The sequence below is a fragment of the Arachis hypogaea genome, chromosome 15, assembly GCF_003086295.3.
Source record: "Arachis hypogaea cultivar Tifrunner chromosome 15, arahy.Tifrunner.gnm2.J5K5, whole genome shotgun sequence".
Lineage (NCBI taxonomy): Eukaryota > Viridiplantae > Streptophyta > Magnoliopsida > Fabales > Fabaceae > Arachis > Arachis hypogaea.
The window spans coordinates 56,907,857-56,921,862 of record NC_092050.1 but is presented as its reverse complement, the minus strand read 5'-3'; the positions used below and the strand labels follow the sequence as shown (position 1 = coordinate 56,921,862).

Genomic DNA, 14,006 nt, shown 5'->3' with positions numbered 1-14,006 from the left:
AAGGATTATAGTCACATATCCATCCACCTCCAATTTGGTCCAGCATGAGAAAGCATTTCTAGCATGATATTTTATTCCTCTTTCAAGGTTCAGAAGAGATCCAAGTACGAATAGTTTCTTTTCCAAGATAACTATCCAATTGGATGAAGATTGAAAGCCCTCTAGTAAAATCAAGAGGAAAGAAAGAAGAAGAAGAATAAGAACTACACTTAATCCATTGAATCACAATAGAGCTCTCTAACCCAATGTAAAGAGTTAGTTGATCATTGCTCTACAAAAATAGAAAAGAAAGAAAGTGCAGAAAAGTAAAGATGAAGATTAAAACTAAAATGAAAACTTCAAAATTCATAAATAAAAAGTACAAGAAAAGAAAAGGAAAAGTGTGTGAGGGGAGGGAGTCCGAAGACCCCTCTTCAATCCCCTCTTCTAGAATTCGCAGCTTTGTCTCGACCCCTCTTTAATGTAAAAACTAAGGCCTTTATATAGGCTCTCCTAAATTACAAAATGAAATTAAAAGCAAATTACAATTAAATGAAAATTCCTATTCTAGATGCTTTTTGTGGTCTTGATTGGTTGACAATTGTGGGCTTGCTTGCTTGAGCTTTGAAGTGGACTTGAGAGAGAAATGAGTCAAGTTGAGGTCCAGGTGCTAAAGTTAGTGCTAAAGTTAGCCACACTAACGCTACAAGTGCGGCGTTAGTGCTAAAGTTATTGTGGCTAACGTTGCACTTGCTGCCCAGTTGGTATTTTTGGAGCTTAAAAGATGCCTCTTGTTTGTGCTCCAATTTCATGCCCACTATAGTGTATTATATATCGTTGGAAATCTCTGAATGTCAGCTTTCTAACGCAACTGGAATCACCTCAATTGGACCTCTTTAGCTCAAGTTATGCTCCTTTGAAGTGGACATGGTAGCTGGCATAGTTGCTAGCGTTAATGAAAAACTTGAGTGCCAATAACGCTAGCGATCAGGGCTTCATTATTGCCAGTTTCTGAAGCTCAAAATTAGTGTCCACCTCATACTATTATATATTGTTGGAAAGCCCTGGATGTCTACTTTCCAATGCCTTTGGAAGCGCATCATTTGGAGCTCTACAACGCGAGTTACACTTCTTGGAAGGTGAAGAGGTCAGTTGGCCTTAATACAGGTTGATATCATGTTCATTATTGCATTTTTGGGGCAGGTTTTCTCCCTCAAATTTATTGTCAACCTTGTAGTGCCATATATTCTTGGAAAGCTCTGGAATCCTACTTTCCAATGCCACTAGAATCACCTCACTTGAAGCTTTGTGGCTCAAGTTATGCGTGTTTGAAGAAGGCATGGTCAGGCTGCCAGGTGGGACTTTTGCCCACGTTAACTACCACGTTAACTAAGTTAACGTGGGAGTTAACGTGGCTCATAGTCGCTTGTGTGGGCTCATTCCAACGTTAGTGACAATGTTGGGTGTCACTAACGTTGGCGATCACCTCTCTTCTTCACGTTAGCTTCCACGTTAACTAGGTTAACGTGGGAGTTAACGTGGCTTATTGGGGCTTGTGTGGGTTCCTTCCAACGTTAGTGACAATGTTTGGTGTCACTAACGTTGTCGACCACCTTGTTTCTTCACGTTAGCTTCCACGTTAACCTAGTTAACGTGGGAGTTAACGTGGCTTATTGTGACTTGGCCAACATTAGTGATAAAGTTGAATGTCACTAACGTTGGCTTCCCCTTTACTTCTTAACGTTAGAGGCCACGTTAACTAAGTTAACGTGGCAACTAACGTGGCCACTTATGAGCTTGGTCCAACGTTAGTGATAATGTTAAGTGTCACTAACGTTGGCTCCATTTCCTTTCTTCAAAGTTAATGCCACTAACTTTTCTCACTAACGTTGGGGCTTTCCTTCCTTCCACGTTAGTGCCCATGTTAGTGTAACTAACGTAGCCACTAACGTGGCTTCTTCTCTTCTTCTTTTGGCCTGAAATCAATCAATCAAAGTGCATCAAAGTCTTGCTCTTAATCATGGGATCATGCATCATCCAATTTATCGTATAATTCATGCAAAATTCTCATGAAATCATGTAAAGTGCACAATGTATGCTTGAATCAAGATGTAAGTGAATATCTACCCAAAACTAGCCTATTTTCCAAGAAAATACATGAAACTACCTTAAAAACAGTAAAGAAAAGGTCAGTGAAACTGGCCAAAATGCCCTGGCATCAGCACTTGAAGCAATCAACGTGCTCTGATTAGGCAGCTGTGCGTATACACAGGTAGCTGTGCGCACGCACACATCTCTGAGCTCATCTCCTTTGTTTCCTCTTGTCTCCTCCACTTTGCATGCTCTTCTTGCATTTTCTCCAACCCATTCCTACCTTATACACCTGGAATCACTCACAAACAACATCAAGGCATCGAATGGAAGGCAAACAGAATAAAATAGATTCAATTAGGCACAAAAGAGCATATTTTCACAACCAAACATAATTTGGGAGGAGAGTTCAAAAGCATGCTATTCAAGGAAATAAGTGCAAGTTTATATGATGAAAATCCATTCAATTCTAACCGAAAATCATCATCAAATATGGATTCATCAATTCCCCTACACTTAAACACTAGCATGTCCTCATGCTAATCACATACAAAGGAGATAGAAGAAAGGTAAAATGACTTATGCTATATACTACTTACATGCATGCAACTATTCTAAAACTAATCATTATTATGTACTACGATGAGAGTTGGTAGAAACAAACCATGAAATTCTACTCCATCACAAAAAGGCTTAAGGGCCAATACAAAGAGGTCATGCATTAAGATCAATGTCCAAATGATTGAATTCAAGTTATCAAAACTATCCAATTAAACAACTTGCAAGAAAATACAATATGAGGCGTAAGAAAATAGAATTGAGCGATCGAACCCCTCACTGGATGTGTATCCACTCAATTCGCTCAGTGTTTAGGGTTTAATAACTCAATTCTCCTTTTATCATGCTTTTCAAAGATTTGCAAGTCATCTAACAATCAACTAGTAATTAGTGCATGAATAACAAGTATCATAAGGTCTTTAGAGGGATGTAATGAGGCTAGGGTTAGGTAGGATGAGATATGGTTAAGTGGACTTAAAGAATTAGTTCTTTGATTAGCTTGAGCGTCCACCTAATCCTACATCACCTATATACACAAAACAATGCAACTTTTCTACCCATTTCCTTTTTCTATCTCACCTTACTCATGCATTTTCTTTTCAAACATGGCATATGCATCCTTTATTTACTCTTTTATTTTAAACTTTGTTATGCACAAGTTTTTTTTTAAGAAGCATTATGAATGTATATGTCTTAATTAATGAAATGCATGAGCATTACCTAATTTCCAAAAATTTTCACAATGAGTTAATGCCCAAAATTCCCCCACACTTAGAATTTAGACACTAATCAACCCAAGCTAATCAAAGAGTAATTCAGGGACATCAATGGTTTTCCGCTTAAGGCGAGTAATATGCTATCATTAGAACAAAATGGAATTCATAGGCTCAAAGGGTGTTCACAAAGGTGAATGCAAGGGTTGGCCATATAGGTTAGTGAGTTTATCATCAAAGATGGCCTCAATCATCCTAAATGCATCCAAACACAAATACAAGACATAAAGAATCATGCAAATCAATGATTAAAATAAAAAAGGAGTATAATCACATACAAAAACAACATTATGGTTGAAAAATGAAACCATCTATTAAAGCTCAAGTCTCACGAGGCATGTTGTTCGAGCTCTTTTCCATGTTCTACAAACAAAATACTTCAAGCAAGTTGGTAAACACAATTTTTCTTCAATTAAATCAATGGTATGCCCTTAGAAAAAGATTTCATGGAAATTCCTTGGTGTTTCACTAACTTATTCATTCTATCATGCAACATGCAAATATTAACTACTAAATATCCATAAACGATAAAAAAATATTTACAGCAAACCAAACAAGATGTAATAGAAATAAAGCTACTCAAAAGGAAGAAAAAGTACTACAAGAAACATTGCAAAGTGTCTTTAAGAGATAAATTTTTATTCCCCATGAAGTCATCGATCCTCCCCCACACTTAAGTTGTGTACGGTCCTCCGTGCATGCTCACAATCTGGGAGGATGAAGAGGGGCCACCTTCAGCTTGTGGTCTCAAAAATGGGATGGTCAACTACATCATGCTCCTCCCCAGCTAGCATAGATGAAGCTGTAGGAATCGGGCCGGGGTCTCTTCCTTCTAGCTTTGCCGCTATCCACTCAAAACGTTTGTACTCCAAATGCTCCATGTGGTGGATATCATGCAAGATGTCACGGAATAGATCCAGAAGAGGTCGGAGAAAGGGTAAAGCAGTTGATGAAGTTGGTAGACTTGATGGTGGTGCTGTGAGTGTCTTCCTCTTGGAGGGGGTTATTTTTGTTGATCTCTCCAAATCTCCCCTCGAAATGAACTTGTTGCCTCTAGAAAACTCAAGCATTATATCCATTGGTCGCCTCTCTACCCCCGCTGCATTTGCTAAGCACATCACCATCGACGGAAATGGAATACTGACATTCTTCTTCTCAATCAATTTCCAAATTGATTTGCGCAATAAAGGCAAGATGGCTATATGCTTCCCTTGCATAGTAGTCCACAGTAGCAAAGCACTCCTAAATCTCACATGGGTAGTGTGGGTGCTCGGGATGATGTAGTTGACACGAAAATTGTTGTCGGTCTAGAATTTCTCTTATATGAATAAGGACTTCGTTGTAAGTATAGCTCCAAACCAACAAACAACTCTCACATCAAATTAAATTTTGGTTTTGTCACAAGTACAAATCCCAAATGAAAATTAACCGAAGTATTTAGACTCCGGGTCGTCTCACAAGGAACTGCAATGAAGTGATCCATTATTGGCTATGAAAATGCAAGGGGGTTTGGTTTTATATTTTTGCAAGAAAATAAATAACAAGAAAAGTAAAGAGAGCAATTAAAGAAAGCAATTAATAAAGAGAGACATTCATGGCAAAGTTTGAGATCATAGGCTTTCTATCCTTGTCATTAATCATAACAATACTTAACAAGAATTTATCTTATTTCGTCATCCCCAATGTTGGAAGAAGGTGTAAGTTATCTTCCATTAGAAAAAGTCAAACAAGACTAGTTAACCTCAATCCAAATGTCCTAATCAACTTACTAATGGAATTAGTAAGAGATTAGAGTCAATGAAAATCATATTAACTAACAACTCTAGATCACCAATCTAAATTGTGTATTAATGACTCAAGATTGCCCAATTACTCTTCCCAAGCCAAGAATGCTCGAAATCTACTCTAAAGTCCAACCAAGCATTTTGTCAAATACTTGGTGGTTACAATTGGAAAGCATAGTAAAAGCGCAAGAATAATAAATCTACCAACTACCAATTTCAAGAAAAATAAATTCACAACTCAAATCATCAATAAAGAAACATCAACTATCAAATCTCATTAAAAGAAAATCCAAATCCAACATGAGTCCATCATCACAAAAGAGAACAAAAAGGGAAATTAATACTACAAATCATGAGAATGAAAGTGTAGAGGCAAGAAATTATAAAGGAAATAAGATGAAAAGATGAGATTGAACCTAGATCTAGGAGGGATTAACCTAACCTAATTCTAGAGAGAAGAGGGAGCTTTTCCCTCTAGAAACTAACCTACATGATGCTATACTACCAAACTAAACCCCCCTTGCCCAAGCTTGAATTCAGCATGAAATAGCATCAGAAATGAGTTGGATTGGGACCAAAATGAGTTGCAAATCGCTGGCCACGATTTCACTTTAGTGAACCACGTGCTCCATCGGTGCGCACATGTACAGTGCGCATGCGTGACCCTAAATGCGAAGCAACTATAATAAATTTTATATAATTTCGAAGCACCAGATGTTAGCTTTCCAACGCAACTAGAACCGCCTCATTTGGACCTCTGTAGCTCAAGTTATGATCATTTGAGTGCAAAGAGGTCAGGCTTGATAGCTTTACGGTTCCTTCATTTCTTCATAGGTTCTCCCACTTTGCATGCTTTTCTCCTCACTTCTTCCATCCAATTCTTGCCTTATGAACCTGAAATTACTCAATAAATATATCAAGGCATCGAATGGAATTAAATTGGATTGAATTTAGCTATTTTAAGGCCTAAAAAGCATGTTCACATTTAAGCTCAAATCAAGGGAGAATTGCAAAACCAAGCTATTTCATTGAATAAATGTGAGAAAGGTCGATAAAATCCCCCAAATTAAGCACAAGATAAACCACAAAATTGGGGTTTATCAAATCTGCCCACACTTAAACCAAGCATGTCCTCATGCTAAGAATAAAGAAGGACAAGAAAAGGGGTATGAACATTTATTCAATGCAAATAAACTATATACACCTATCTATATGAATGCAACTAAATGCAAAATGATTCTACCTACTTGGTCAAAAGTAAATCAATCTCCAAGAGCATGTATGAACAAGTTGGGCTAAGATCATATGATGATTCACAAACTCTACCAATTCAAATATCAAAATGAAGTTCAAATAGACTTGCAAGAAGAAAGCTCATGAAAGTCGGAAACAAGGAATTGAGCATCGAACCCTCACCGGAAGTGTATCCGCTCTAGTCGCTCTAGTGTATAGGGTCGATCACTCAATTCTCTTTTAATCATGCTTTCCATGATTTGCTTTTCATCTAACAATCAACAATTATTCAATGCATGCATACATTCATCATGAGGACTTATTCATAGGTTGTAATGGGGCTAGGGTCAAGGTAGGATGCATATGGTCAAGTGAGCTTGAAATTTGAATCTTTGATTAACCTAAGCTCTCACCAAACACATGTAACAACCTATACAATTCTAATACACAACCTAGCTACCCATGATTCCCACTTTTTCACATACTCATGCATTCTCTTTAATTAACATTCCATATGCATTGATTTTTTATTGAACTTTACTTTGGGTCATTTTGTCCCCTTTTTTATTTCTTTTTCTCTCTTTTTCTTTTTCTATATTTGTTTTTCTTTTATATATATATGTTTTTTTTATCATTTTTTTAAAGTATATACAAACGTATCAATGCATATGGTTTTACATATAGTGCATGAATATGTACCCATTCCCAATATTTTCAACAAAAATAAAAATTACACTTTTACCTCAACCAATGTCCCAAGTTTCCCATACCCAAATGATACACATCCTTACTAGCCTAAGCTAATCAAAGATCCAAATTAAGGACATTTATTATTTTTCGCTTATGGGTAGTGATGTGCTAACATTAAGAACAAAAGGGATTAAATAGGCTCAAAAGTGGCTAACAATGTTTGATGAAAGGTAGGCTATTTGGGTAAGTGAGCTAAATGAAATAATGGCCTCAATCATATAAATGCATGTATACATAGAATAGTGGACATAAAGAATCAAACAACCCAAAGATTAAAATCATACAAAGAGAATAATGCACACAAGAATGGAAATAAGTGGTTATAAGATGTAACCACACAATTTAGCTCAAAACTCACATGCTTGTGTTCTTAGCTCAAAAACCATGTTCCAAGATACATTCTTCAAGCAAGTTTGTCTCAAAAAAATTTTTCAAATTAGTAGGGTGCCGTAAAACAATTTTTTTCCTGGAAAAGAAATTATCACCCTAACCAAGTAGTCCTAACATAAAAAGAAATGGTGAAATATGTACAAATTCTAACTAACATGCAACCTATCATGTAATGCAACAACTAACTAGCAAAGAAAATCAAGAATTGGTGTTGAAAGAAAGAAATTGTTACCCATGGAGATTGGTCGGACGACCTCCCAACACTTAGAAATTTGTACTGTCCTCGGTGCATGCAAAGAAGGGTAAAGGTGGATGGGCTGCTACAATTGATGAGTTTCTTCAAGGGATTGTGTAGATGAACTTGTTTGTTGCCCCATTCGAAGCTTATCCTTTCCCTCTTGGTAGCCAACCTAAAAGGAAAGAAAAAAAAGAAAATTAAGCCTACAACAAAGATAGCAAAGCAAGTAGAACATAGGCGGGGCTAATGCCAAATAAGAGTAAGGTTCTCACTACATGGTAGCTACAACATGTGAGTGAGAAAACAATATAAGCTAAGGCATATTAACACTTGATGCAAGAGGAAAGTCAAAGCATGAAGAGCACTCAAAAGCAACAAGTTCAACTAGAAAGAGTGGGTCATGAAAGACATGCAAGTTCATATCAATGCACAAAGAATATAAGAATCATACAAGATTAAGCACTGAATTAGAAATTTCTCTACCCATCAATATCAAACAAGTCAAGAAGCACCAAGATTAACCAAGAAATTCTCAACAATTGAGTATGAGCATCCAACACCATTATTAAAATAAGAAACTTGAAAAAAAATAAAGTAAAAACAGGCTATAAAAACAAAATAAAAATGCAAAGAATAGAAGTATGCGAATGCAATGGACAAAAGAAAATGGAAGATGAGAAAAAAATTCTTTTTTTTGCAACGCGGACGCGCACAGTGCGCGGGCGCGTGCCTGATGAAGGTGGCGATCGGCGCGGACGCGTGAAGTGTGCCTGCGCGTCAGTCGCAGGCACAAAATAGGCACAAAATTGGCATGACTTTCTGGTTTTTGTACCAGAGGGGTAGATGGCGCTATCAGCGCGCACGCACACAGCGTGCATACACGTGCATTGCACAATTAGAGTCAACGGCGCGTATGCGCCAGTTGTGCGTACGCGCGGGTTGGTTTGTGCCTTAGGCCCAATGTCTGCACAATGCAGGCCTAACTCTCGGGTTTTTGGTTAGGGTAGAATTTTTGCATCCACACGTACGCGTACATGGTGCGTCCGCGTGGATGGTCGAGAATGCTTGAGGCGCGCGTACGCAAAACACCCTAAAACACCCTAAAACCTTATTTAATATATTATACTACCAAATATACTCAACAAACTAAACAAAATATGAAATCAAACTTATTCTACCAATATTTACAAAAGAGAAAATGAAAAGAATTTACCACGGTGGGGTGTCTCCCACCTAGCACTTTTAGTTTATGTCCTTAAGTTGGACATTTGGTGGGGGTCCTTGCTAGGGTGGTTGATGAGCGGATAATTTATACGCTTTTTGGCATTGTTTTTACATAGGTTTCAGTATGATTTAATTAAAAATCATATTTCTGGACTTTACTATGAGTTTGTATGTTTTTCTATGATTTCAGGTATTTTTTGGCTGAAATTGAGGGACCTGAGCAAAAATCAGATTCAGAGGTTGAAGAAGGACTGCAGATGCTGTTGGATTCTGACCTCCCTGCACACAAAGTGGATTTTCTGAAGCTACAGAACTCCAAATGGCGCGTTTCCAATTGCGTTGGAAATTAGACATCCAGGGCTTTCCAGCAATATATAATAGTCCATACTTTGCCCGAGTTTAGATAACGCAAACTGGCGTTCAACGCCAGTTCCATGTTGCAGTCTGGCGTTCAGCGCCAGAAACAAGTTGCAAAGTGGAGTTCAACGCCAGAAACATGTTACAAACTGGCGTTCAACTCCAAGAATGACCTCTCCACGTGTAAACTTCAAGCTCAGCCCAAGCACACACCAAGTGGGCTCCAGAAGTGGATTTCTGCATCATTTACTCATTTCTGTAAACCCTAGTAACTAGTTTAGTATAAATAGGACTTTTTACTATTGTATTTACATCCTTAGTTTCATCTTTAGATCACGTTTGGGGGCTGGCCATTCGGCCATGCCTGGACCTTATCACTTATGTATTTTCAACGGTAGAGTTTCTACACACCATAGATTAAGGTGTGGAGCTCTGCTGTTCCTCAAAGATTAATGCAAAGTACTACTGTTCTTCTATTCAATTCAACTTATTCTGCTTCTAAGATATTCATTCGCACTTCAATATGATGGATGTGATGATCGTGACAGTGATCATCATTCTCAACTTACGAACGCGTGCCTGACAACCACTTCCGTTCTACCTTAGATTGAATGGATATCTCTTGGATATCTAATACAGGGGACCGAGTCCGAGTTATTAGTGTCTTCGTGGTATAAGTTAGAACCCATGGATGGCCATTCCTGAGATCCGAAAAGTCTAAACCTTGTCTGTGGTATTCCGAGTAGGATCTGAGAAGGGATGGCTATGACGAGCTTCAAACTCGCGAGTGCTGGCCGTAGTGACAGAAGCAAAAGGATAGTAAATCCTATTCCAGTATGATCGAGAACCGACAGATGATTAGCCATGCAGTGACAGCGCATTGGACCATTTTCACAGGAGGATGGGATGTAGCCATTGACAACGGTGATGCCCTACATAAAGCTTGCCATGGAAAGGAGTAGGATTGATTGGATGAAGACAGCAGGAAAGCAGAGATCAGAGGAACGAAAGCATCTCTATACGCTCATCTGAAATTCTCACCAATGAATTACATAAGTACCACTATCCTATTTTATATTTTATTTATTTTCATCCACTATAATTTCTTAATACAATTTAATCTGCCTGACTGAGATTTACAAGGTGACCATAGCTTGCTTCAAGCCGACAATCTCCGTGGGATCGACCCTTACTCACGTAAGGTTTATTACTTGGACGACCCAGTGCACTTGCTGGTTAGTTGTACGAAGTTGTGAAACAGATATAAGATCATGAACGTGTGTATTGAGTTTTTAGCGCCGTTACCAAGGAATGGAATGATCACGATTTCGCACACCAAGTTTTTGGCGCCGTTGCCAGGGATTGTTCGAGTTTGGACAACTGACGGTTCATCTTGTTGCTCAGATTAGGTAATTTTATTTTAATTTTAAACTTTTTGTTTTTATTATTCTTAATTTCGAAAAAAAAATTTCTTCTTTTTCATTTTTCCCAAAATAATTTTCGAAAAATACCAAAAAAAAATTTATAAAATCATAAAATCAAAAAAATAATTTTTGTGTTTCTTGTTTGAGTCTAGAGTCAAGATTTAAGTTTGGTGTCAATTGCATCTTTTTAATTTTCTATAAATTATTTTCGAAAATTTCATGCATTGCGTTCTTCATGATCTTCAAGTTGTTCTTGGCCAGTTTTCTTGTTTGATCTTCATATTTTCTTGTTTTGTGTCTTTCCTTGTTTTTCATATGCATTCTTGAATTATTAATGTCTAAAGAATAAAAATTTTTAAGTTTGGTGTCTTGCATGTTTTTCTTTTCTTAAAAATTTTCAAAAATAAGTTTTGATGTTCATCTTGATCTTCAAAGTGTTCTTGGTGTTCATCTTGATATTCAAAGTGTTCTTGCATGCATCACATGTTTTGATCCAAAATTTTCATGCATTGAGTCAATTTTGTGTTTTTTCTCTTTCTTTATTAAAATTCAAAAATAAAAAAAATATATCTTTTCCTTATTTTACTCAAATCAAATTTCTTATGAGTCAAATCAAATTTTCAATTTAAAAATCTTATCTTTTTCAAATATTTTTCAAAATCAAATCTTTTTTATTTTTTCTTCATATTTTCGAAAACTTTTTAAATTTGATTTTCAAAATTTTTCTCTTATTTTATTTCTTAATTAGCATTTAATGTGATTGATTCAAAAATTTCAAGTTGTTACTTGCCTATTAAGAAAGGTTCAATCTTTAAATTTTAAAATCTTATCTTTTTGTTTCTTGTTAGTCAAGTAATCAACTTTAATATTCAAAATCAAATCTTTTTAAATTTTTTTTTCAAATCTTTTTCAAAATAAGTTTCAATCAATCATATCTTTTTGTTTCAATCATATCCCTTTTTTTTTATTTCAATCATATCTTTTTCAAATTCAATTTCAAAATCTTTTCTAACTTCTTTCCTAACCTCTTATCTTTTTTTAAATTGATTTCCAAATCTTTTTCAATCAATCTTATCTTTTTGTTTCAATCATATCTTTTTCAAAATCACCTAACTAATTCAATCTCTCTTAAAATTTTCGAAAATACCTCCCTCTTTTTCAAAATTTCATTTTGATTAACTAATTGTTTCAATTTTAATTTAATTTCAACTTTAATTTTCGAAATCTAACTTTCAATTTTAAATTTTTATTTTTAATTAAATTTCGAAATTCTCTCTCTCATCTCCTTCTATTTATTTATTCACCTACTAACACTTCTCTTCCATCCAAAAAAAAAAAAATTCGAACACCACCTCCTCTTCTCTTCTTTACATTACATTCTTTTCTTCTTCTACTCATACAAAGGAATCTCTATACTGTGACATAGAGGATTCCTTATTTTCTTTGTTATTCCTTTCTTTGTCATATGAGCAGGAGCAAGGACAAGAACATTCTTGTTGAAGCAGATCTTGAACCTGAAAGGACTCTAAAAAGGAAACTAAGAGAAGCTAAAATACAACAATCCAGAGACAACCTTACAGGAATTTTCGAACAGGAAGAGGAGATGGCAGCCGAAAATAATAATAATGTAAGGAGGATGCTTGGTGACTTCACTGCACCTAATTCCAATTTACATGGAAGAAGCATCTCAATTCCTGCCATTGGAGCAAACAACTTTGAGCTGAAACCTCAATTAGTTTCTCTGATGCAACAGAACTGCAAGTTTCATGGACTTTCATTTGAAGATCCTTTTCAGTTCTTAACTGAATTTTTGCAGATCTGTGATACTGTTAAGACCAATGGGGTTGATCCCGAGGTCTACAGGCTTATGCTTTTCCCGTTTGCTATAAGAGACAGAGCTAGAGTGTGGTTGGACTCTCAACCAAAAGATAGCCTGAACTCTTGGGATAAGCTGGTCACAGCTTTCTTAGCCAAGTTCCTTCCTCCTCAAAAGCTGAGTAAGCTTAGAGTGGATGTTTAAACCTTCAGACAGAAAGAAGGTGAATCCCTCTATGAAGCTTGGGAGAGATATAAGCAACTGACCAAAAAGTGTTCTTCTGACATGCTTTCAGAATAGACCATCCTGGATATATTCTATGATGGTCTGTCTGAATTAGCTAAGATGTCATTGGATACTTCTGCAGGTGGATCCATTCACCTAAAGAAAACGCCTACAGAAGCTCAAGAACTCATTGACATAGTTGCTAATAACCAGTTCATGTACACTTCTGAGAGGAATCCTGTGAGTAATGGGACGCCTCAGAAGAAGGGAGTTCTTGAAATTGATACTTTGAATGTCATATTGGCTTAGAATAAAATATTGACTCAGCAAGTCAATATGATTTCTCAGAGTCTGAATGGAATGCAAGCTGCATCCAACAGTACTCAAGAGGCATCTTCTGAGGAAGAAGCTTATGATCCTGAGAACCCTGCAATAGCAGAGGTGAATTACATGGGTGAACCCTATGGAAACACCTATAATCCCTCATGGAGAAATCACCCAAATCTCTCATGGAAGGATCAACAAAAGCCACAACAAGGCTTTAATAATGGTGGAAGAAACAGGTTTAGCAATAGCAAGCCTTTTCCATCATCCACTCAGCAAAAGACAGATAGTTTTGAGCAGAATTCATCTAGCTTGGCAAATATAGTCCCTGATCTATCTAAGGCAATTCTGAGTTTCATGAATGAAACAAGGTCCTTCATTAGAAATTTGGAAGCACAAGTAGGCCAGCTGAGTAAAAGGATCATTGAGACTGATAAACCACTATTTCATGGTTTATCTTGTGCTCAATTGAGTGGTTTTTATCAACTCTTTACCCATTTATTCATACTATTTGCATGTTTTTACATTTGCCTTCCTAATTATGTGCTTTGATTGAAAACATGCTTCTTTGATCTTATATTTGCTTATTATTAATCCTCTCTTATTACCATTAGATGCCTTGATATGTGTGTTAAGTGATTTCAGAGATTACAAGGCAGGAATGGCTCAGAGGATGGAAAGGAAGCATGCAAAAGTGGAAGAAATACAATAAGTTGGAGAAATTGCTAAGCTATCCAGCCTGACCTCTTCGCACTCAAACGACTATAACTTTAGCTACAGAGGTCCAAATGACGCGGTTCCAGTGGCGTTGGAAAGCTAACGTCTGGGGCTTCGATATGA

General features: G+C 36.7%; 1 non-coding gene across 1 annotated transcript; it reads right to left on the bottom strand.

Annotated features, from left to right (window-relative positions):
• Nucleotides 1-12,800: 12,800 nt before the first annotated feature.
• LOC112753000 (small nucleolar RNA R71) lies at nt 12,801-12,908 on the bottom strand. The gene has a single exon (XR_003177404.1). It is a non-coding gene; the product is annotated as a small nucleolar RNA R71 (small nucleolar RNA).
• Nucleotides 12,909-14,006: the final 1,098 nt, after the last annotated feature.